The 21,464-nt window shown below is 43.2% G+C and overlaps 1 protein-coding gene across 13 annotated transcripts in view; it reads left to right on the top strand.

Annotated features, from left to right (window-relative positions):
• INPP4A (inositol polyphosphate-4-phosphatase type I A) overlaps window positions 1-21,464 on the top strand; it is a 133,290-nt gene that overhangs the window by 1,440 nt on the left and 110,386 nt on the right. Inside the window, exon 1 of one of the 13 annotated variants that reach the window (XM_060187487.1) lies at window positions 5,180-5,261. The exons of the other annotated variants lie outside the window; for them this stretch is intronic. The gene's annotated coding sequence lies outside the window, so the exon portion shown is untranslated. Of the gene's footprint in view, window positions 1-5,179; window positions 5,262-21,464 lie in introns of those variants that run through there. 13 annotated transcript variants of the gene reach the window in all.

Raw genomic sequence — 21,464 nt, 5'->3', positions numbered from 1 at the left:
CACCAACTCCATTCCAAGTTTTAAACAGGAATTTTGTCTGCATCAAAGCAGGAACTATGTGTTGGGAGTTCTTTGCTGAAATATTGGCACTTAGGAGACTCACTGAATTGATTTCTTTGAAGATGAAGGATAGTGCCCACGTGGCAAGATCTGGGTGGTGGTTTTGCTGGGGGACTAATGTAGGAAGAGCAGGAGGCTGCCCTGGGTGACCTTACATGGGGATGGGAGCACCACAGGCCTGGTTACTTGCAGAGTCTTGCACACATGCCTCTGTAGCCACAAATCCAAGTTATTGTGAGGATTTGCCCTGGAGACTACATTGAAACAAATTGATGCTGGACAAATTCGTAGTGGAAGGAGTATTGCATTTCTAGTGAGCACAGTGACAGCTGTATTAATTCTAGCAGCTACTTATCTGTTTAATTGTCTGTGCTGCTCTAGAGTGTTTATCTGCTAAGGTACAAGTCCTGTTCTCCCATTGTACATTGTAGCTTGTCACATTGTTTTGGAAACTGGATTTTTTCTGTATTACTGAACAGAATGTTAGAATGTTAAAAAACACTTTAAGGAAAGGATGAAGTGAAATATTATGTGTTGAGTTTTGTAAAGCACCAGAGAGACAGGGTGTATGTCCAAGTTCTTTTAGCCAGCTGCCTACCTGGAAGCATTCTCCACAGTCAGCAAATCTGCTAATGCAGTGGAAGGGTCAAACAGAAATGCTGAGATGTTTTAGCTGCCAGCAGGCTCCAGACCCCACCTCACAGTTTAACATTTAAAGACCCAGTAAGACAGAATGGAGGGGGAAACTTTTTTAAAAATAAATATTTTATTTCAATATACATTTGAGTTTAAAGGGAAATTGAGAAGATTGTAAAGAGAGTTCCTTTACACCATGCACTAATATCTTCAATGTGGCAGATATGTCACAGTTATTGAACAGGTTGATATATTAATGCATTCATATCTTACCATCTTTTTTTCTAAGTTTCATCTACAGTTAGGTGTTTAACTTAGTTATTCTTTTTTATTTTTAATTTTAATTTTTTTCCTTTATTGGGGGGATTAATGGTTTACAGTCAACAGTAAAATACAGTAGTCTGTACATGTGTAACATTTCTCAGTTTTCCACATAACAATTCAACCCCCTCTAGGTCCTCCTCTGTCATCTTGTTCCAGGACTTGAACCCTACCTTCCACCCCTCATTGTCTTTTACTTGGGTGCAATACACCAACTGCAGTCCAAGTTCTGCTTTGTGTTTCCTTATTTTCAACTTATTTTTAAATTATTATTAGTGATTTAATACAATGTTAATGATTGTGGGATAAGAGTGATACAATTCATACAATTCCCACCACTAGAGTGCCATATCCCATCCCCTCCATTGGAAGTTTCCCTATTCTTTATCCCTCTGGGAGTATGGGATGCAGAAGGTTGGAGGTCTGGCTTCTGTAATTGCTCCTCTGCTGGACCTGGGCATTGACAGGTTGATCCATATGAGGGGAGACTTTTAACCAAGACTTAATGCCTAGTTTCCTATAAAAACCCCTCCTGTATAGACTTTGTATAATATGAAGGTCCCCATAGCATCATCAGCTACTGGTTTAGTTTTTCCAAAAAAAAAAACAAAAAACCAACCAACCAGACAACAACAACAAAAATCACAGCAGAAATCCCTAGTGAGGAGGGCTTCATTATGTCCTTGCTTCTTTTGTGGAACTTGATTAATGAGCTGGTCTTGAGAGACTCTTCAAATGAGCATTTTTCAGTGTCCTGAAACAGATGCTCTGAGGGGGGCAATATTAACATCAAGACAGGCCTGCTTCATTTTATCTCTCAGTGCTAAGAAAAATCCCATCTTAAATATTGTTCCCGGGAGTTGGGTGATAGCACAACGGGTTAAGCACACGTGGCGCAAAGCGCAAGGACCAGAGTAAGGATCCCTGTTTGAGCCTCCGGCTTCCCACCTGCAGGGGAGTCGCTTCACAAGCAGTGAAGCAGCAGGTCTGCAGGTGTCTGTCTTTCCTTCTCTCTGTCTTCCCCTCCTCTCTCTGTTTCTCTCTGTCCTATACAACAACGATGACATCAATAACAACAACAGTAATAACTATAACAATAAAACAAGGGCAACAAAAAAGGGAATAAATAAATATTTTTTTAAAAATGTTATTCCCAGGAATTTATTGCAGACCTTGCTTTCTTTTCTTTTTTTCATTTTGGTGTTATTTTAAATTCACTAAGAATTGCAAGCATAGTGTAAAGAATTCCCAGATACATATTACCTAGCATCTACAAATATTGATGTTTGCTAAGTTTGCTTTATCCTTCTTTCATATTCATGTCATACTTATGAACTTTCACTTTTTTAAAAACATCTTTTGTTGTTGTTGTTGTTGTTGCCCTTGTTGTTGTGCTTGTTGTAGTTGTTATTGTTGCCATAGCTGCTGCTGTTGTTGGATAGGACAGAGAGAAATGGAGAGAGAAGGGGAAGACAGAAAGGAGGAGAGAAAGATAGACATATACAGACCTGCTTCACTGCTTGTGAAGCGACCCCCTGCAGGTAGGGAGCTGGGGGATTGAACCAGGATCCTTACACTGGCCCTAGTGCTTTGCGCCATGTGCAAAACCCGCTGTACTACTGCCCAGCTCCATGACCCTTCACTTCTAAATACTTTGTTGTTTATTGAAAACATGACATCTTACTAGCAATTGTACAACTAAAATCAAGAAATTTAGTGTTGACATACTATTCAATCTGTAGGTCTTTTGTTCAGGTCTTGCCAACACCCCAATAACACCCTTTATAAAGCAATAGAAAGGGCAAAATTACTCATTGCTTTAATTTGTAACACTTCCTGAGTTTTTCTGTGTATTCATAACATTGACTTTTAAAAAATATTTATTATCCCTTTTGTTGCCCTTGTTGTTTTTCATTGTTGTTGTAGTTATTATTGTTGTTGATGTCGTCATTGTTAGATAGGACAGAGAAAAATGGAGAGAGATGGGGAAGAAAGAGAGGGAGAGAGAAAGATAGACACCTGCAGATCTGCTTCACCTCACTGTGAAGCGACTCCCCTACAGGTGGAGAGCCAGGGGCTCGAACAGGGATCCTTGTGTTAGTCCTGGTGCTTTGTGCAATGTGCACTTAACCTGCTGCGCTACCATCCGACTCCCGACTTTTTTTTTTTTTTTAAAGATTGCAGCCTTTTCTGCTAGTTTATTTTAATAATGCCCTTCAATTTGGTTTTGCCTGTACTTTCCTTATACTTGACTTTAGGTTGTGCACTGTTGGCAAGAGTAGCAACAGGAGTGATACTGTGTTGTGTTGCTGTGAGGGGTCATATACTATTCTTTGGTGTCACTCACTGGTTGTGTTGTTTGGTCACTTGGTTGAATGTCAGATTTCCTGACAGAAAAATTACCATCTTTCTAGTATGTATTTCATAGGAAGATAATTTAAGATTATATAAATATACCGTTACTCTTCTTATTTTCACCTGCAAGTTTTAAAATCCATTGATATTCTTAACTAAGTCAATTGCTGTGATAGTTGACAGATGGTGGTTTTATAATTCCATATTTCTATATTTGGTTGGAATTATACTATAAGGGGAAGTTTATATTTTTCCTTTTTTTATTCTTTGATTTGCATCTCTGAACTCACAAATCAGTGTGTGTGTTTTCTCAGTAGATTATAGTTTGTTACTCTTCATTTTGTTGCTTAAATTGTTGCAGACTTGGCCAGTAGGCACTTTTTCAAGCCAACTTTTAAAAATCCATTTAGAATTGTCCTCATTTTTTGAGGACTACTCTTCTGGTACAAAATCCTTCAAACTTGTTCTTTCTGGCTCTTTCCCTTTCTCCAAAGTACCCAGATTCCTTTCAGTAGAGAATGCACTGAAAATCTAAACTCTGGATGTTAGGTGTGCTCATTGCTGCTTCAGTGTTAGTGCTCCTAGGCCTTTTCAGTGAACAAATGTTCTCATTGCAAACGTTGTGTGTGTGGGGCAGGGGAGGGAAGGGAGAGAGACAGAGACAGAGAGGGACATCAAAGTACTCAACTATAGCATATGGTAGTTCCAAAGATTGGATCCGGACCTTCTAGAGTTTTAGGCATGCACATTCTGTGCTCTAACAGAGAAATATCCCTAAGGTCTGAACACACACATCTTCCAAAATCATTAATTTTATTCTTTGAGCTATCTGGAGCCTAACTCCCATAAGGCTAACTAGCTTTATCACCATGGGTAAATTTATGTGCTGCTTTTCTCAACTGCAAAACTGTGCTGAGTAGTAAACCCAGAAGCTTGTTGTGGGGAGTTGAATGAATGAACATACTCAGTGATTAGAATAGCCTGATGCTGGCTAATCCTTCACGGTGATAAAGATGAGGTGTCTGTTCTCTAGAATAGGGTAAGGAAGACAGAATAGTGTCCTTTGGAGGAGGAAAGGTCACTTCTTCCTAGCTCCCTGCAGGGGGCTTCTCAAAGCCTACCCTTCCCTCCAGCCCCACACACATACTTGGCAGTTCCCCTGATCATGAATTCCTGAACACACCTCCTGCTACACCTTACACATAGGATTCCCTTACCCTTCTTCCTGCTACCTGCACCCTCAGCATAGTCCTTGGTATCAGCTGCTATTTTGTTGTTGTTGGTGGTGGTATTTTTGCAGTACTGGAGCCTGGGAACTTAGACATGTGTAATTTTGTTACTTCCCTATTGCTTTGTTCATTATTTTAAAATTTTCAGTTAGAAAGAGAGGGAGAGTCTCTCCAGTTCCCTAGTGCTGGTGACATGGGACTCCCATGTGGGTGACTTACTATTTGGCCCCTGTTTTAATATTAATATAATAGAATTAATTCACTTAAGTTGTGGAGCTCCTTTTCTTTTCTGTCCTGTTTTGCTTGTATTCAAATAGTGCTTTCTGTCTAACTCATTAACTAGAATTTGTAAGAACTATCACCCAGGTGTACACATTCTGTATGGAAAAAAAAAAACATTTGTACAGCTGGATGTTTCTGGAGAACAAAATCCTATGAAAATATGAATTCCTGATTCAGGAGTTCCCCTGGATTATGGGGGGGGAATGCTTATGGCTGCTTATGGCTGCTAAGTGAACAGGACCCCCCCACACATATTGGGGTGTCACTACTTTGTGCTGATTAAAAAAATTTTTTTTTCATATAGAAAAACATCACACTACCAGAGCTTCCTCCATTGCAGTGGGGCCAGGCTCAAACTTGGATCATATACATGACAAAGTAGGTGTATTATGCAGATGTGTTATTTTGTCACTTGTGAACAAAACATTTGCTACCTCACAGTGCTGTAGTCCTGTTCTGCAGTTTCACAGTTTTATCAAGGTCTTAGATTCTTCTCGCTCCAGCCTCCATTGCTAGTTTCTTCCATGGTAAGCTTCATGGTTAAGAGATGGTTCTCAGGGTCAGTGACTCTATGTGAGCCCTGGAAGGAGCAGGGCTGGAGACAGACCACCTGGTGTCCATCCATAGTGTCTGCTAGTCTTCTGTCTAGGCTGTAGGAGCAGTGAGAATCATCCGATCTTTCAGGGAAAGCTGTGAAAATGCTATATGCTGATTGGTTTGGGAGTGTTTCTTCAAATGTGAACCCCAGAGCAGCAGTATTAACAGCATCTAGACTTTTTAGAAATATAGCTTCAGGCCCACCCCTACCTCCTGAGTTAGAGACATTGTGTGGTTGGATCCCACAGTCTGATTGTTAAACCCTCCAGGTGATGCTGATGAAGGCCAAGCAGGAGAGCTGTTCTAGTCTAATCAAGACCACCTCTACTCCTCAGCTGGACAGGGGTGGCTTTTCTTGAAAACCAGAGAGAATAGTTCCCAGAATAGGAACAAAGGAGAATGAGTACTGGGTAGTGAGTCTACAGTGTGAATTGATGTTCATGAGAAGAGTTTCAAGGAGCCTATAGACAGCTTTGTTCTCCTTGTGTAGTTCAAAATCCTTCCCACGCTCCAGTTTATTGGCCCAGTTAGATTTCCCAACTCCTATGCCTGCAATCTCTATAGCAACTCTGGGTGTCATCCGTATTCTCTATGCTGGACTTGGTGCTAAAGGAAACAACTTTGTGAACATTCAAGTCCCAGATTCCGTCTCTGCTCCAGCAGGAATAGAGTCCTTTCGGCCAGCCACATGGGCTCTGGGCTGGCTCATATGAATCACTTTCCAAAATCATTTCAGATGTGTATGATTTTATACCCTGATATTCCTTGCTCAGTTAGGAAACAGCAACAGCAACATACAGTTAGTAGGAGGCCCACAGTGTGTCCAGAGGGAAGGACTTCCTGGTGTGGAGACGGGTAGGGGGATTTCAGGCAGAGTTCAAAGTCCAAAGTCCAGTGCATGAACTGATGATAGTGGAGGGGCCCATACCGAGCATGTGCTTCACCCCACCACCATCATCTCATCTCCAGGTTGGCTCATTCTTTCTTGCTCTGAGTTTGCTCTCTTTTCTGAATGTGGGATATCCTGATCTCACCAGAATTGAGGGTAGCAGCTAGGTCTGTTTTTCTATTTTTCTTTTCTTTCCATTTATTTCCTTCCTTCCTTCTTCCCATCCATCTATCCATCCTTCCTTCCTTCCTTCCTTCCTTCCTTCCTTCCTTATTTTCTTCTTTTTTTAAAATCTACCCTGAACCTTTTCTCCACTTTTCATTTTCCTTTCAGAAGGGTGATGCCAAGTACCCACTCACCCTTACTTACTTCCTTGATGTTACCAGAGCACTGCTTAGCTCTGTCAGGGTAGTGCCAAGGCTCAAATCTGGGATGTCAGAGCATCAGCATGTTTTATAAATCACTGTACCATCTTCCCAGAACCAAGTACCTGTTTTCTATCAGATGAATGGACTCTAATAGCCAGTTTATTTTAGTTGCCAACAACAATTAATATGTCTTTCTTGAGGCATCTGCCTTTCTCTGAAAAAGTCAGCACAATTCAGTGTTTCCCACAATGACATTCACAAGTGTGAAGATTGCCTTACTTCTCTCAGAACATGCCCAGTGACCATAATAGAAGCTGTTTGTTTAAAGATGTAAGCTTCCTTCAGGGCAGGGACAGTAAGCTTGGTTCTGTTTGTCTCTCCCAAGCATCTTATAGTGCCTGGCACAGAACTGGTATAGTGTTGGGTGGAAGAATGAAAACAGCTCCTATGTTACACACAAGAAAAACTTCAGCGTTTCTTGGGAAGATAACCTGTTTCTTGGAGGTCAAGTGGGGGTACACCCTAACAGAGGTGAGACCGGAACCTGTGCCACAACTAACACCCCAGTAACTTCGGGTGAAATGAGACCTGCTTGCATTTTGTCCTCACTGCAGTGTTGTTTTGTGTTCTTAATTCACACACCTTCACACAAGCTGACTAGAAAGAAGCTTGAGGCTGCTTCTGCTCCTCTGAGTAGAATGTGGCACACCTGGGGATTTGAATTTTTTTTCTTTAAATTTAAGAGTAATTCCTTTCATATACACAGGGTTTAAAATTAGGTGTCATAGTTACTGAAAGATCAGTGAAATTGGGTAAACTGATAGATAGTACATAGGAAAGTGACTTTCTCTTAGGTCTTAGGGGCCATCAGAGAGATTTTTAGAGTCTGGAGTTAATGTGCCAAGTGTGGGATATTGGCTGGAGCTGGATGTCTTCAAGAGAGAAGTCTTGGATCACAGAGGATACACCGTGGGCCAACTCACTGAAGGACCTGTCAGGGCCTTTTCAAGGTTTATGACTTTATTCCATGCTGGACTTTCTTTGGGCATTCTTTTAAAACTTTTTATTCTGTTTTGATTATATCATTATTACTGTTTTATGTGACAGACTTTGTCACACACATGACAATGAAAAAGGTAGGGTCAGCCAAAGCTGTGCACTTGGCTGCTTTACTGCAGGGAGAGGGCCCTGAAAGAGAAGTAATATTTGTTTCTAGGAATCCACATTTCTGAGGTTCTTCATCACAGTCAGCTCAGTTTTCACAGGTGGTTCAAAATAATCATCTCAGTGCTGGCTTCATTTCTCTCACAGGCATGGTTTCACCAGCATCTGATGAGCTCTAGGGGTTGCTCTGCTTGTGGCTGGTCATTTTGTTCATCCTGAGTCAGGGTCCAGTGACTGCTGGACTCACACCCACAAGGCTCAGCCTGAATAGACACTAGGAAGCCAGTGTTGGCCTCAAAACTGGTGAGAGCGTAGATATGGCCATAGGAACTATAAAATCTAAGAAAAGGTCTACTCAAGCTTGTACAAAAACTATGGATGCTTGGAAGCCCAGCCCTATTTATTTCAGTTCCCATTTGGCATGTACCTTTCTTTGGTGAGTGCAGGTCAGTTAATGGTTAAGTATTGGTATTAATTAGATACACTTCTTGAAATATTCCCTTCTAGTTATACACAGACCTTGTAAACCAGGCCTTATATCCTGCATGGGGCTTTCTTCTATCTGACCCACTTCAGAATTGAGGTTCAGATACGTAGATGGTTTTGGAATACACAGTATTTGTGGAGTCAGGTCAGCACCTAGCCATGCTGGTGTTTGGTTGAGGCTGGCTCTGGCTATGCCCTCCCTCCCAGCCTGGGGACACTCCACTCCCGTCATCACATTGTGTCTCACAGGGGCAAGAATCACCTGAACCTATGCAACCTGAATATGGCCTGGGGTCACACTGGATACTTGTCTTCAGCTTCTGAGTCTGTGCAACAGAGTGGGCACTTCCTCACAGGTGTAGGGTGTGCTGTTTCTTCATGTACCTGTGTGTGGAGGCAGAGGATGCTGTGAGGGACCCCTGAGTAAGCCTGAGTGGGGGAGAAGTAGGGCTCCTTAGGGTGTGTCTGCCTGTTGGGAGTTCATACCTGCGGTAGATTTCAGGCACAAAAGACCAGGAATGTGCAGATAGCATCCTCAGAAAGTTCACAGGTGTGTGTCTCTGAGACTGTTTATTGGTCCTATGCTTATACTCAGAAGACAGATCTGAGCTGTGAAGCCTCTAGGGAGAATGAAGGGCCACTAAGGTTAGATCCCAGCCCGCAGGGCCTGCTGTATGCAGTGCCAGTGACTGTAGAGGGCTGGACAGACTCCTCCTGCTGGCCAAGACTCACTCAGTGCACAGCATTATCCCCGTCCTGCCCAGAAGGTGACTGTCAGCTAGCCCAGGGCACATGATCTTCACCCAGTGAACCCAGTCCTTGAAGCAGGTCAGAGAAGAATGAGTACAAAGACAATAGACCTGCAGATGGCTCTTTCAGGAAGTAAAAAGGCTTATTCTATTTCTTTCTTTCTTTCTTTCTTTCTTTCTTTCTTTCTTTCTTTCTTTTTTTTATCTTCTCTAAAATACACTTGAGGTTTTGGGGCTCTGCCTTAAGGCCTTTGTAGCCCAGGGCTACTTCGTTTGCTGAACTGGATGATCTTTTTACTGGAGTCAGGGTATGGGGACCCTTGACACAGCTTAGCCCTGACTCTGAGACTGCTGTGGGCAGAGAGAACAGAAGAGCTCTTGGATCTGGGGGCCTCTTTCTCAGAGGAAACTGAGGCATCAGGACCTGCACTGGGAGGCCGTCAGCAAGGGAGGAAGTAAAATTGTTGCACATTGTGCATTTCAACACTGAGACCCAGCCTTAAAGAAGGAAAACTGAAGTGGCTAGTGCATGAAGCAAGGGCTGAAGAATTGCAAAAAGGAAAGGAAAGAACAAATGTTAACCATCCCTTCTTTTGCTTGTCCAGCTGGCCCTTCTCCTAGAGTGCCCCTGTAGAGCTTAGTCCCCACATGAGGAACCCAGCTCCAGCCCCTCTGGCAGCTGTTGGCTCTTTGGTTGAAAGATGTTCTCTTGCTGTATTTACTCAGGATGAGGTGTCCTTGATCAAATCTCTGTTTGCCCAAGGCCAAGAGGGTTCAGTGTGAGTTATTGGCAGAGGTCACCCTATGAAATATCTGAACTAATTGTGCTGGTTGGTGCACCCAGTAAAGCACACATCACCATGCTCAAGGACTTGGATTCAAGCCCTTGGTTCTCACCTCTGTGTGTGTGGGGGGGGTGGAGGGGTGTGGAGCTTCATGAGCAGTGAAACAGTGTTGCACATGTCTCTCTTCCCCTCTCTCTTATCTTTTCCCTTCTCTCTCAAATTCTCTCTGATTCTATTAAAAAAAAAAGAAAACAAAAACAAAAGGCTACAAGAACAGTGGGTTCATGTGCAGCTACCAAGCCCTAGTGATAATAAAGACGTAAGAAAAAGGAAAAAAAATGCATGTGGCAAAATTATATTTGTATAGAACCAGCTAAGTGTTCTTGGGTAGCCTCATGAACTCCCTTTTGGGATAGAATAAAGCAATATGTCTTTACAGCTTGCAAGGACTGGCTGAGGTGTAGAGAGGGTGACAGAGTGGCTGAGCAATGGAACAATCAGTAAAACACAGTTACTAGGAAAGATGGCAGGAACTAACTTTCACTGATTGAGATTTGTTGAATTCCTGATTTTTGTGCTATTGTACGGATTGCTTCATACACATTTTCTTTTAGTCTCCTATTTTGATTTCTTATAAATATATAATAGTGACTTAAAACAATAGAAATGTATACTCTTTAGTTCTAAAGGTTAGGAGACCAAAATCATAGTGATCAGGTCATATTTCCTCTAATAGCTTTGGGGGTAGGATGAGGGAGTCCATTCCTGGCCTTGCCCAGTTTCTGGGGGCTACTGGCTTCCCTTAACTTCTGGCACCCCTCCTCTTCCTTCACTGCCAGCTAGTTGCATCATCCCTGTGATTCTGCTTCTGCCACACAGCCTTCTTCTGTCCTGTCTGAAATATCCTTTAGCTTCCTTCTTACAGGGACACTTATGGTTAAATTTAGACCCACTCAAAAATTTCTGGATGATCTCTCTACCTCAGAACCTAGAGTTAATCATATGGGTGAAATTTGTGCCCTATACACAACATTCACAGGTACCAAAGATTAGAAGGTTGACACAGGGTGGGAGTACTTGGCCCACAACATTCTACAGTGGTCCTAAATAGATCGTACTGCTTGACATACAGTGGCCATGATGAGACAACTAAGGGTGGAAAGGCCAAGCTTCTGCTAAGTGACTGGCTTTTTTTTCTCCCAGGTCTCTAGTCAGGGTCATTTTGTGATGTTGTTAATGCTGGTTTGAAGAAATGAGAGCTTTGGGATCAGGAACCAGGACTGTGCCTTGTTAGAAACATGTTTGCTGAGTGAGAGGGTTTGCAGCATTGTGCCTTGGTTGCTTTGGGCAGCCTCCTCAGCTTGATGAAGTCTGTAAACCCTCCTGGAAGTCACAGGCTGAGACTAGGGCTTATGGCTGCACACCGAGGCCTGGGAGATCACAAGTCCGCACAAACTCACACAGCTGGGATTGGTGAATGCTTCCCGAGGTCATTGTTAAGGTGGCAGGACAGATGTAAAAAAGGAGTTTGGGGTCTCACTTTGAGAGGGAAGCAGAGCAAGCTCTCTGCACTTGCTGGTCCCCTAGAGCCTTCTCCCACCTCCCAGTTCTACCCAGGGCTAATAAAATAGTGGGGTGGGGGGTAGGGTTGGGCGGTAGCGCAGCGGGTTAAGCACACGTGGTGCAAAGTGCAAGGACCAGCATAAGGATTCTGTTTCCGGCCCCTGGCTCCCCGCCTGCAGGTGTCTGTGTTTCTCTCCCCGTCTTCCCCTCCTCTCTCCATTTCTCTCTGTCCTATCCAACAATGGACAACATCAGCAGTGACAATAATAACCACATCAAGGGCAATGAAAGATGGAAAAAATGGCCTCCAGGAACAGTGGATTCATGGTGCAGGCACCAAGTCCCAGCAATAACCCTAGAGGCAAAAAAAAAAAAAAATAGTGAGGTGGGGCCTCCGTTGGCATTTGCCACTTTTCCCATTCAGGTACTGTAGTGTGTAGCTGGGGTAGAGTGTGCTAGAACTTCTGAACTGTACCGACCTGTTTTGAAGTCCTACATAACTGTGCCGAGCCAGTCTCTTCCATGCTCCTCTCACTTTTTTTTTTTTTTTGCCTCCAGGGTTATCACTGGGGCTCAGTGCCTACACCACGAATCCACTGCTCCTGGAGGCCATTTTTTCCCATTTTGTTGCCTTGTTGTTGTCGTTATGGTTATTGTTGCCACTGATGTTGTTGTTGTTGGATAGGACAAAGAGAAATCAAGGGAGGAGGGGAAGACAGAGGGGGAGAGAAAGATAGAACCTGCAGACCTGCTTTACCGCTTGTGAAGCGAGCACCCTGTAGGTGGGAAGCCGGGGGCTCGAACTGGGATCCTTGTGCTTCGTGCCATGTGCGCTTAACCTGCTGCTCTACTGCCTGACCCCCAACTCCTCTCACTTTTCACACTTCTCAGACTGCAGAACAAAATAAGGTGACTTACAGAGCTGTTGTGCTCTGTTGGGTTCCCAGGAAGGCATTGTGGCAATAGTGGTTCATTTGTGGCAAATAGCCACCATAACTACTCTTTCTTTTTAGTCTCACTTGGTGAAACTAGCCATGGTGAAAACCACTCTTCAGTGCAGTGATGTGTGGCTAGATAACACCCAAGCTGATGGCTCCTTCTAATCTCATAATCACAGAGCAAGGCTGCCTGTGAGTGATCAGAGCTTATTCCCTTACTGGCCTAGGCCTTTGTCAGCCAGTTGTTCCTGTGACAGGTCAGACAACTAATATTTTAAACTTTATGGGCCATGTAGGCTGTGTCACAGTGCTCTTTAAATCTATTTTTTTTTTCAAGGACACACAACTGTTTATTTCTTAATTTTGTGATCATAAACTTAACTCTGCAATCCAGCTAGACTTGGAAGAGATTGATAAGGAAAACATGGAAACCAAAGGACTGTAGCAAGAGCACAATTACAGGGTGTTTATAGCACAAACACAGTTATAGGTAAGCAAATGTACATGGCTGTGTTTCAGTAAAACTTTATTTTAGTGTTGCCAGGCCTCACACAGGTATGACATCACTGCTTCAGGCCTACTTTCTCAGTCGAAGGGGGTCCCTTCTGTTGTTTTATATACCATTTATAGGGTAACAATTCTTAAATATCCCCTCTACTCCAGACTATTCCCAGGATGCCTTTATGTCCACTACCACCACCTCCTCTACCTCCACCTCCACCTCCACCCTCACCCCACTGTCCCCCCCCAGAGCAATTGCTGGGGCTGAATGCCTTCATGACTCCACCACTCCCAGCAGTAATTCTTTCTTTTTTTTTTTTTTAATAATCTATTTCTTTATTTTTTAATTTTCAAATTTTTTATTTATTTTCCCTTTTTGTTGCCCCCCTTTTATTGTTGTTGTAGTTATTATTGTTATTGATGTAATCATTGTTAGATAAGACAGAAAGAAATGGAAAGAGGGGAGGAAGACAGACACCTGCAGACCTGATTCACTGCCTGTGAAACGACTCCCCTGCAGGTGGGGAGCCGGGGCCTCGAACCGGGATCCTTATACCGGTCTTGCGCTTCACGCCATGTGCGCTTAACCCGTTTTGCTACCACTCGACTCCCTATTTCTTTTTTTTTATAAAGGTTTTTTAAAAATATTTATTTATTCCCTTTTGTTGCCCTTATTGTTTTATTGTTGTAGTTATTATTGTTGTTATTGATGTCATCGTTGTTGGATAGGACAGAGAGAAATGGAGAGAGCAGGGTAAGATAGAGAGGGGGAGAGAAAGATAGACACCTACAGACCTGCTTCACCACCTGTGAAGCGACTCCCCTTGCAGGTGGGGAGCCAGGGGTTCAAGCTGGGATCCTTATGCCGGTCCTTGTACTTTTTGCCATGTGCACTTAACCCCCTGCACTATTGCCCGACTCCCAGTAATTATTTCTGTTATGGACATATGGTGAGAGGCAGAGATAGACTGGGAGAGACAGACACAGCACCATTCATGAAATATCTCTCCTGTAGACACTCCTATGTGGTGGCTCAGAGTTTGAACTCAGGTCCTTGCACATGATAATATGTATATTTTACCAGGTGAGCCACTTGCCAGCCTCCTCCACTGCCTTCTTGAGAGCATCTAAAATGTAACATGTCTAAAACCAGTCTTATGCTCACTACCCCCATACCCTGACCCAGCCCTACCCGTAGCTCCTGCAAATGACCACATACTCCTTTCATGTCGGTGCTCAGTGGAACTTCTGAAGCATCCTTGACAACTCTTCACTCTTACCTTCTCTGCCAAAAAATCCTGTGACTGTCTTCAGAATGTATCCATTCCTTTCTTTGATTCCTCATCTTTTGTTTAGGTGACTGCTTGTGTAGAGTGCCTGCCTTCCCTGCTGTACCCTTGCCCCAGTCATACTTTTTCTAGCATAGCTGCCAGAGAGGGCTTTTCGGAGCACAATTGGATTGGCTCATGTCTCTGCTCAAAACCCTTCAGAGGCTTGTGGTGTGTAAATAGCAGTGTCTGGATCCAGGTCACATATCCCCTGTCTCATCTCTACCTGTCTTCCTACCTTAGATTGACTGTTGGCTCTTCCTTCTGTCTGGCAGCTCTTCCTTCTGATTCCCACCTGAATTTCTTAATTAAAAAAATTTTTATTTATAAAATGGAAATATTGACAAGACCATAGGATAAGAGGGGTACATTTCCACACTTTTCTTCCCAAGATTTATTTATTTATGAGAGAGAAGGGGAGAGGAGAGCACCAGTGTGTCACTTCAGCATTCTTGCTTCTCTTTTTCTTTTTCCTCCAGATTTATTTATTTATGGGGTGGGAGGAAGAGGAGAGAGAGCACAAAATCAGTATTCAGGCACGTTGGATGCTAGTGATTGAACTCAGAATTACATGCTTGAGAGCGCAACACTTTATTCACAAGGATACCGCCTGGGCCATGGTTTTCGTGCTTTTATAGCTTCTTTGGTTCTTTGCACAAATGTCACCTTCAGAGTAAGGTTCAGCCTGATGGTTTTCTTAAAAATTGTGAGTCCTGGGGAGTCGGGCGGTAGCACAGTGGGTTAAGCGCAAGTGGCGCAAAGCACAAGGACTGGCATAAGGGTCCCAGTTCGAGCCCCCGGCTCCCCACCTGCAGGGGAATCACTTCACAGGCAGTGAAGCAGATCTGCAGGTGTCTCTCTTTCTCTCCCCCTCTCTGTCTTCCCCTCCTCTCTCCATTTGTCTCTGTCCTGTCCAACAACGATGACCTCAACAATAATTACAACAATAAAACAACAAGGACAACAAAAGGGAATAAATAAATAATTAAATAAAAAAATTTGTGAGTCCTGTACCCTTCCTCAACTGTCTTCAGCAGGCTCTATCATGGTAATGTAAACATTCTCCTTTAGGTGCTTTTATTTACTATTTAATATTAATATTTAATAAAATACTAACAATATCATCATTATTGTTGTTGTTATTATTTTACCGGAGCATTGCTCTGCTCTGGCTTATGGTGATGCTGGGGGTTGAAGCTGGGACTTTGGAGCCTCAGACATGAAAGTCTTTGGATACTATCTTCCCCTCCCTTCCCTTGGTACTTTAGAACTGAAGTATTGGCACAGGATGGGCAGACATAAGCTCTCTGCCTAGGAGCTGTTTCTAGGTCCCCTCAGCAGGGCATGAGTCTCCTCACAGCAGACTCCTGTAAGGACCAGGTGTGTCCTGCACAAGTGTCTCTCAAGGTGGTGGTGGAGGAGGAGAGCTTGCTTTCTCCTTAATAACACAGGCTTCTTTTTATTATTTAAATTAGCATCTCAGAACTTATATCCATACTACCTTCTATGATATTACTTATTAAAATCATATTCCTCTTAGGCTTCTAAAGGGTAAAGTGTGGATGTAAGATGCCAAGTCATCAGGCCGAGTGTGTGTCAGACTAGCTACCAAACACAGTATTTGTGTCATCCACAAAGACCTTGCTCCACTTTTTTTCTTTTTCCTTCTTGAGATTGCAGAACTCTACTCTTTTGCTTATGTTCCTGGATTTTAAGGCACCCAGCTCTATACCAGGTAATGTAGGTGGGGGGAGAGGTCTGTGGATAGGAGTATCCCACTCTAGTATCTCTTCCTCTTTTGTTTTTCTACTCGTGGGTGGTGGCGATTCTTTTTCCCCCCTTTCTAATAAAGACAGTGAAGTAGTAAGGGGAGAAGTAAAAGGTGGTGGGGGTGGGTGGGAAGGAGACACCTGCTCCAATGCTCATGAAGCTTCCCCTCTGAAGATAGGAGGAACCCTGGTCTTTGCTCATGGAAATGTGTGTGCTCTACTGTGTGGGCCACTCTTGATCTTGTGATACCCCAGCCCCAGATGCTTTGAAACTTGCAGCCCTGTCAGACTGCAAGCTCTCACTGTGTGGAGGGGATTAGCAAGACCCATAGCCACTAATTCTGAGCTGCAGGTAGACTGAGGGCATTGTGCAGGCATTTGTGTCCATGAGTGGCTGGCTCATGGCTGGCTCCATCAGGAAATGTGACTGGGTCTGGAGCCTGGAGTCCACTGCACCTTGCTGCACTTTGCCCTGTGCAGAAAAGAGTTGGGGCCATTTCTCCTTCTTGGCTGGGCACTTAAGGAGTAGGAAAGGGAAGTATGGTTTCAGGATCCAGGAAGAAATGGTGGTGAGTTGCGTATTGTCTTCCTTGGGAGCTACTGCTGGTCAACCACAGTTCAGTGTCACACTGCAGGAGGAGCTAAAGACATGAACAGAAACTTTTACTAGCCTTCTTTGAATAGGTTTCCTTTGATACAGTCCACTCAATCTGTGTTCTTAGAAACCAGAATGATAAGGTTACATTAAAATAGTTCTAGTCATGGGTGTTAGATGTATGTTTGCGTGTGTCTGTGCACATGTGTGTATGTGTGGCTTTGATTAGACTGTGGACACACATATGAATGTTTTGACCTAAACAGCACCTCATTGTTTATAGGCATTCCACATAAGGGAAAAGGATGGGTGATCCTATGGAATTAATATTTGAAGCTTTAAAAAATTTTTAAATATTAAAATTATAAAAATATTTGAATTTTGAATTAATTTTCTTTGAACTTGGCAGTCTCACTGAGCTATCAGGGGAAATAGCAATCAAAATATACACAAGCTAGTGATTTTTTTCTTTTTTCTTTCATGGGAAAGAGAGAATTTGAGAGCGGAGAGGAAGAAAGGGAGAGAGACAAAGGAACAATTGCAATACTTGCTTTACCCCTCATGAAGCTTCTCCCCTGCAGGTTGGGGAGCTGGGGCTTGACCCCAGGTCCTTGCACATGGTAACATGTGCACTCAACCAGGTGTCTTATCACCTTACCCCTTAGTAGTTTATTTTTTAAGCTTACATTTAAGATTTCTGTACTCTCTTATCTACTTCTACTAGACTAGTGAGAAGTTTAAACTTGTAGAAAAGACAAATTGCTTTTCTTCTTAAAAAAAAAATGAAAGATTTATTTGTTAACCAGAGAAAGAGAACCAGAACATCACTGGCACATGTAGTACTGGGGATCAAACTTAGGACCTTATGCCTATAAGGCTGATGCTCTATGTTCTGACTACCCAAGTTACTTCTGAGCTTTAGGCTCATGAAGAAGCTTTAGGCTCTCAGAGGCTAGAAACCTCAGCTTGACTTTGAGGAGCCAGAAAGAGAGCTCAGTGTTTGCTAAGTGGACTGTTCAGATTGAAATGCTAAACTCATGAATGTTAGAGCTCCTAAAGATGCTGGAGACCCCCTTGATGTATTTCCATAGTGTTCTCAACCTATGGATGCCTGAGAACCCCCAGTGTGGTAAAATTTACATGGCTAAGGAGCCATGGAATTGGGGTGATAAATATTATACATATGGGACTACCCGATGCCTAGTAAACTGTGCTAGATACATTTAAACAGGAATCACCTTAAATGACCTTGAAAGTGCTCACTCCCCTTTGATGGTGGTATTGGTGCTGACTTTATACCTGAGAACCATCTATTCCTGTTTCTCTTTCTGTGTCCCACAAGGAGTGTGTGGGAACAAGAGTATTCCCTCATAGTAGGTGCAGGGCGAGGGAGGGTGATAGACAAGCTATTGGAGCCACCTCCCTTGTATATTTTGGACACTGGTCATGCCTAGCTTTTCTGACCACCCTGAGGTGTGGTTAACAGTCTCAGCAGAGCAGTGCACTGGTAAAATAAAGAATAATAATAGTAGTAAAAGTATTGTTAGTAGGGCGAGGTGTTGACCAGCTGCTGCCTTTTAAACCTTGCTGAGTTGGTGGCTGCTAGTGACAGCTTGCTATCACAGAATGGAATGCACTCTCTCCTGGCTTACTGACTTTCCTACTTCCCCATATTTGTCCATCCACTTGTCCTTTATCTGTCTCAGTCATGGATGTGTGCTTGCTCCCATTTGCACACTGAACGGTGGGTGTGTTTTATGCCCACCCTTATGTTTAATCCAGCTGCCCCTGGGGATCAAGGATTTGGAGTTTGCTAATTTCTCAGAAGCTAAAAGTAATACTTTTGTTAAATGCCTGCCCATGGTCAGGCAGCAAAAAAGATTGCCAGCACCAAGTCACACAGATAACCCTGGTGACAATTAGAAAACAAAAACAAACAAAAAAAACCACAAAAGATTATGAATGGTTAGTGCCCCAGGAGGTAGCACAATAAAGCATTAAATTTGTAAGCTTGAGGGCCTGAATTCAATCTCCAGCATACCACATGCCAGAGTAATGCTGCTCTGGTTCTTTGTTTCCCTTTTTTCCTTTCAGCTCTGGATTATGGTGGTGCCAAGAATTGAACCTGGGACCCCAGAGCCTCAGGTATGAAAGTATTTTGCATAACCACTGTGTTGTCTGCATGCCTTTCTTTTCTGTCATTTAGTGAAAGGCTCTTTGTGGATTCTGCCATCTGTTGACTTTCAGCTCCACATTGAAGGGTTAAAGATGAAGATAATTCTGTCAGCCCATTTCTTTAAGGGGCTCAGAGGAGAGGAGGATTTACAGTGTCCAAGGTTGTGCTTTCTTTGTAGTTGTAGTGTAAGCACTGTGCCATAAAAGCAGAGATTATTTATTTCTACCTGGAGAAGTGTCACAGAGGAATTGCTAATGTAATTGGTCACAAAGCATGAGTGGGATTTGTCAAACCCAAGCACACGAGGATCACTAGAAGGACATTCCAGGAGGAGGTAATACTGGAGAACCTTAAAGAAACTGCCTGTAAGTGTGGTATTTACTAAGTTTGGAAACAATAGATGGACAGACAAGCAGGTCAGTGTTGGATGAAGGACTTTGAACTTTATCCTGTTTGATCTAAGAAAGCCATGGGAGGAATTTAAGTCAGAAAGATAACTTTACAGATTTACAGGTTATAGAGAGCACTCTAAAATCAGACGTGCTATGCTTCAGGTTATTTAAACATAGTTCTTGATCTACCAGAATGACGGATGAAGGAGAAGAAGGCAAGGTCTTGGGTGAAGCAAAAATCATGGTTAAAGCAAAATAAGTCACAGCTAAAGCAGAATAACTCACCCAATAATAATGAATTGAAGCTAGCTAATACCAGATGTACAATTTATCAACACATTGAACTTTCACATGTCTAGTGTTTCTATGCTTTAATCATCTATATTCTATTGCATCACCAAAAACAGTCTAATTTTCCTGTCTTTGGTTGCGGTGGGCAGGGCTGTACATAGAGCCAGATGGAGTTCATCAGTCCCTTTGCCCCTCTCCTCTTGTCTCACTCGGGTGGGGCTTGGAGAGGCAGGAGTAGCACTCACCATGGTGAGGACAGACCTCTCTAGGGAGTCCTGTGTGCCCCACCCCTTGATGCCCTGTAGTTCAGGGGAGGGCTGTTATAATTTTTTTTCTCCATAACTACACTACTGTATCATTGTTTACCAATACTTATCCACCCACAGGTAGTCAAGATTTGATAACAGAATCTTACTAAGATTTACTTTAAATAGCTTTGTGGTAATGAGCATTCTCTGAAATGAAATTTTGTCCAAATTTCTCTTTTTTAATACATTTTTATCTTTTTTTATCTTTATTTATTTATTGGATAGAGGCAGACAGAAATCAAGAGGGGGAGAGATGGGGGGGTGGATAGATGCAGCCCTGCTTCAGCACTCACAAAGCTTTCCCCCGTAGGTGGGAACCAGGGGCTCGAACCTGGGTCTTTGTGTACTATAACGTGTGCTCAGCCAGGTGCGCCACCACCCGCCCCCAGTATTTCTCAATAAAATTAATCAGACCTGCCATCTGAATTTCCCCCGTCTGAATTTTTTAAATCTCAAAGTTTTTTTTAAAAAGATCTGTTTATTGATTATCATGGGGGGAAAGAAAGGGGGGCAGAAAACTACTCTGGTACATGCAGTGTTGGGGATCAATACTGGGACCTCAAACTTGTAAATATTTTCTTCACCACTGAGCTACCTCCCTAGCCACTAAATCTCAAACTTAAAAAAGGGAGGAGGGGAGTTTGGACAGGCGTGTCACCATGTGCAAGGACCTGGGTTCTAGCCCCACTCCCCACCTACAGGGGAGACATTTCATGAGAGGTAAAGCAGGTTTTCAGGTGTCTGTCTTTCTCTTTCCCTCTCCCCTCTCAATTTTTCTCTGTCCTATCAAATGAAGTAGAAGGCGGGGTGGGGGGGGGATGCTAGGGAGGGAGGATGGCGTGGCTGCTGGGAGCAGTGGATACATGGTGCCTCAGTGATAACTCTGGTAGCAATAGAAGGAAAGAAAGGAGGGAAGGAAAGAATGACAGAAAGAAAGAGGAGAGAGAAAGAAAGAAAGGGAGAGAAAAAGAAAGAACAAAGAGGCATGTAGATAATGAAGTTTCATATTTAGAAACATTTAAATTTTGCTTATTTAGTGCTAGGTTACCTGAAGATGTTATGTCACATGGCAGCACTAACTGCACTTGGCTGGGAGACTGGTGCCTGATCGAATGAATTCTCCCTCAGCAGGATTCCAGCTCCTCTGAGCAAGGACTTGCTCTGACTGATCTGAACCTTGTGCTCTGGTGATGGGCTAACCCACCTCCCCAAATGTCCATGCCTCAGTTCTGGGGTCAGGGAGGCCCTTTTCAGTGCTGGTTTGTCAGTCAGGAGGAAACTACTGTGGGAGGAGCTCTAGGAGGGAGCTTCAGAGGAAAGTGGGCTCTGCCTGTCTGAGTTCCTGGGGATGCTCAGAATTGCCTGGCTTTCCTTCCTGTCTTCCAGGATTCTCCTAGGGCCAACTGGCCTATTCTTTTTCTAGCCAAGTTTTAAATAGATACTTTTAGTGGATTTATTGATACACATCAAGGGCACTTCAATCCTCTTCCCTGCTATTTTTGACCCAGTACAAGGTCTGAGTGCTTCTGAATTAGCAGACTAGTCCAGGGGCCTTAGATTTATGAAAGGGTTCATAGCACTGGTACTAATAGTCACAGTAAATAATTGGGTAGCTTATCTGTGTGCCTTATATAGCTGTATAGCAGATAATTTTTTTTTTTTTTTTTTGCCTCCAGTGTTCT

Source organism: Erinaceus europaeus, chromosome 3, assembly GCF_950295315.1.
Source record: "Erinaceus europaeus chromosome 3, mEriEur2.1, whole genome shotgun sequence".
In the NCBI taxonomy this organism is placed as follows: domain Eukaryota; kingdom Metazoa; phylum Chordata; class Mammalia; order Eulipotyphla; family Erinaceidae; genus Erinaceus; species Erinaceus europaeus.
Note: the sequence above shows the minus strand (reverse complement) of the source record. Positions and strands in the feature narration are given on the sequence as shown.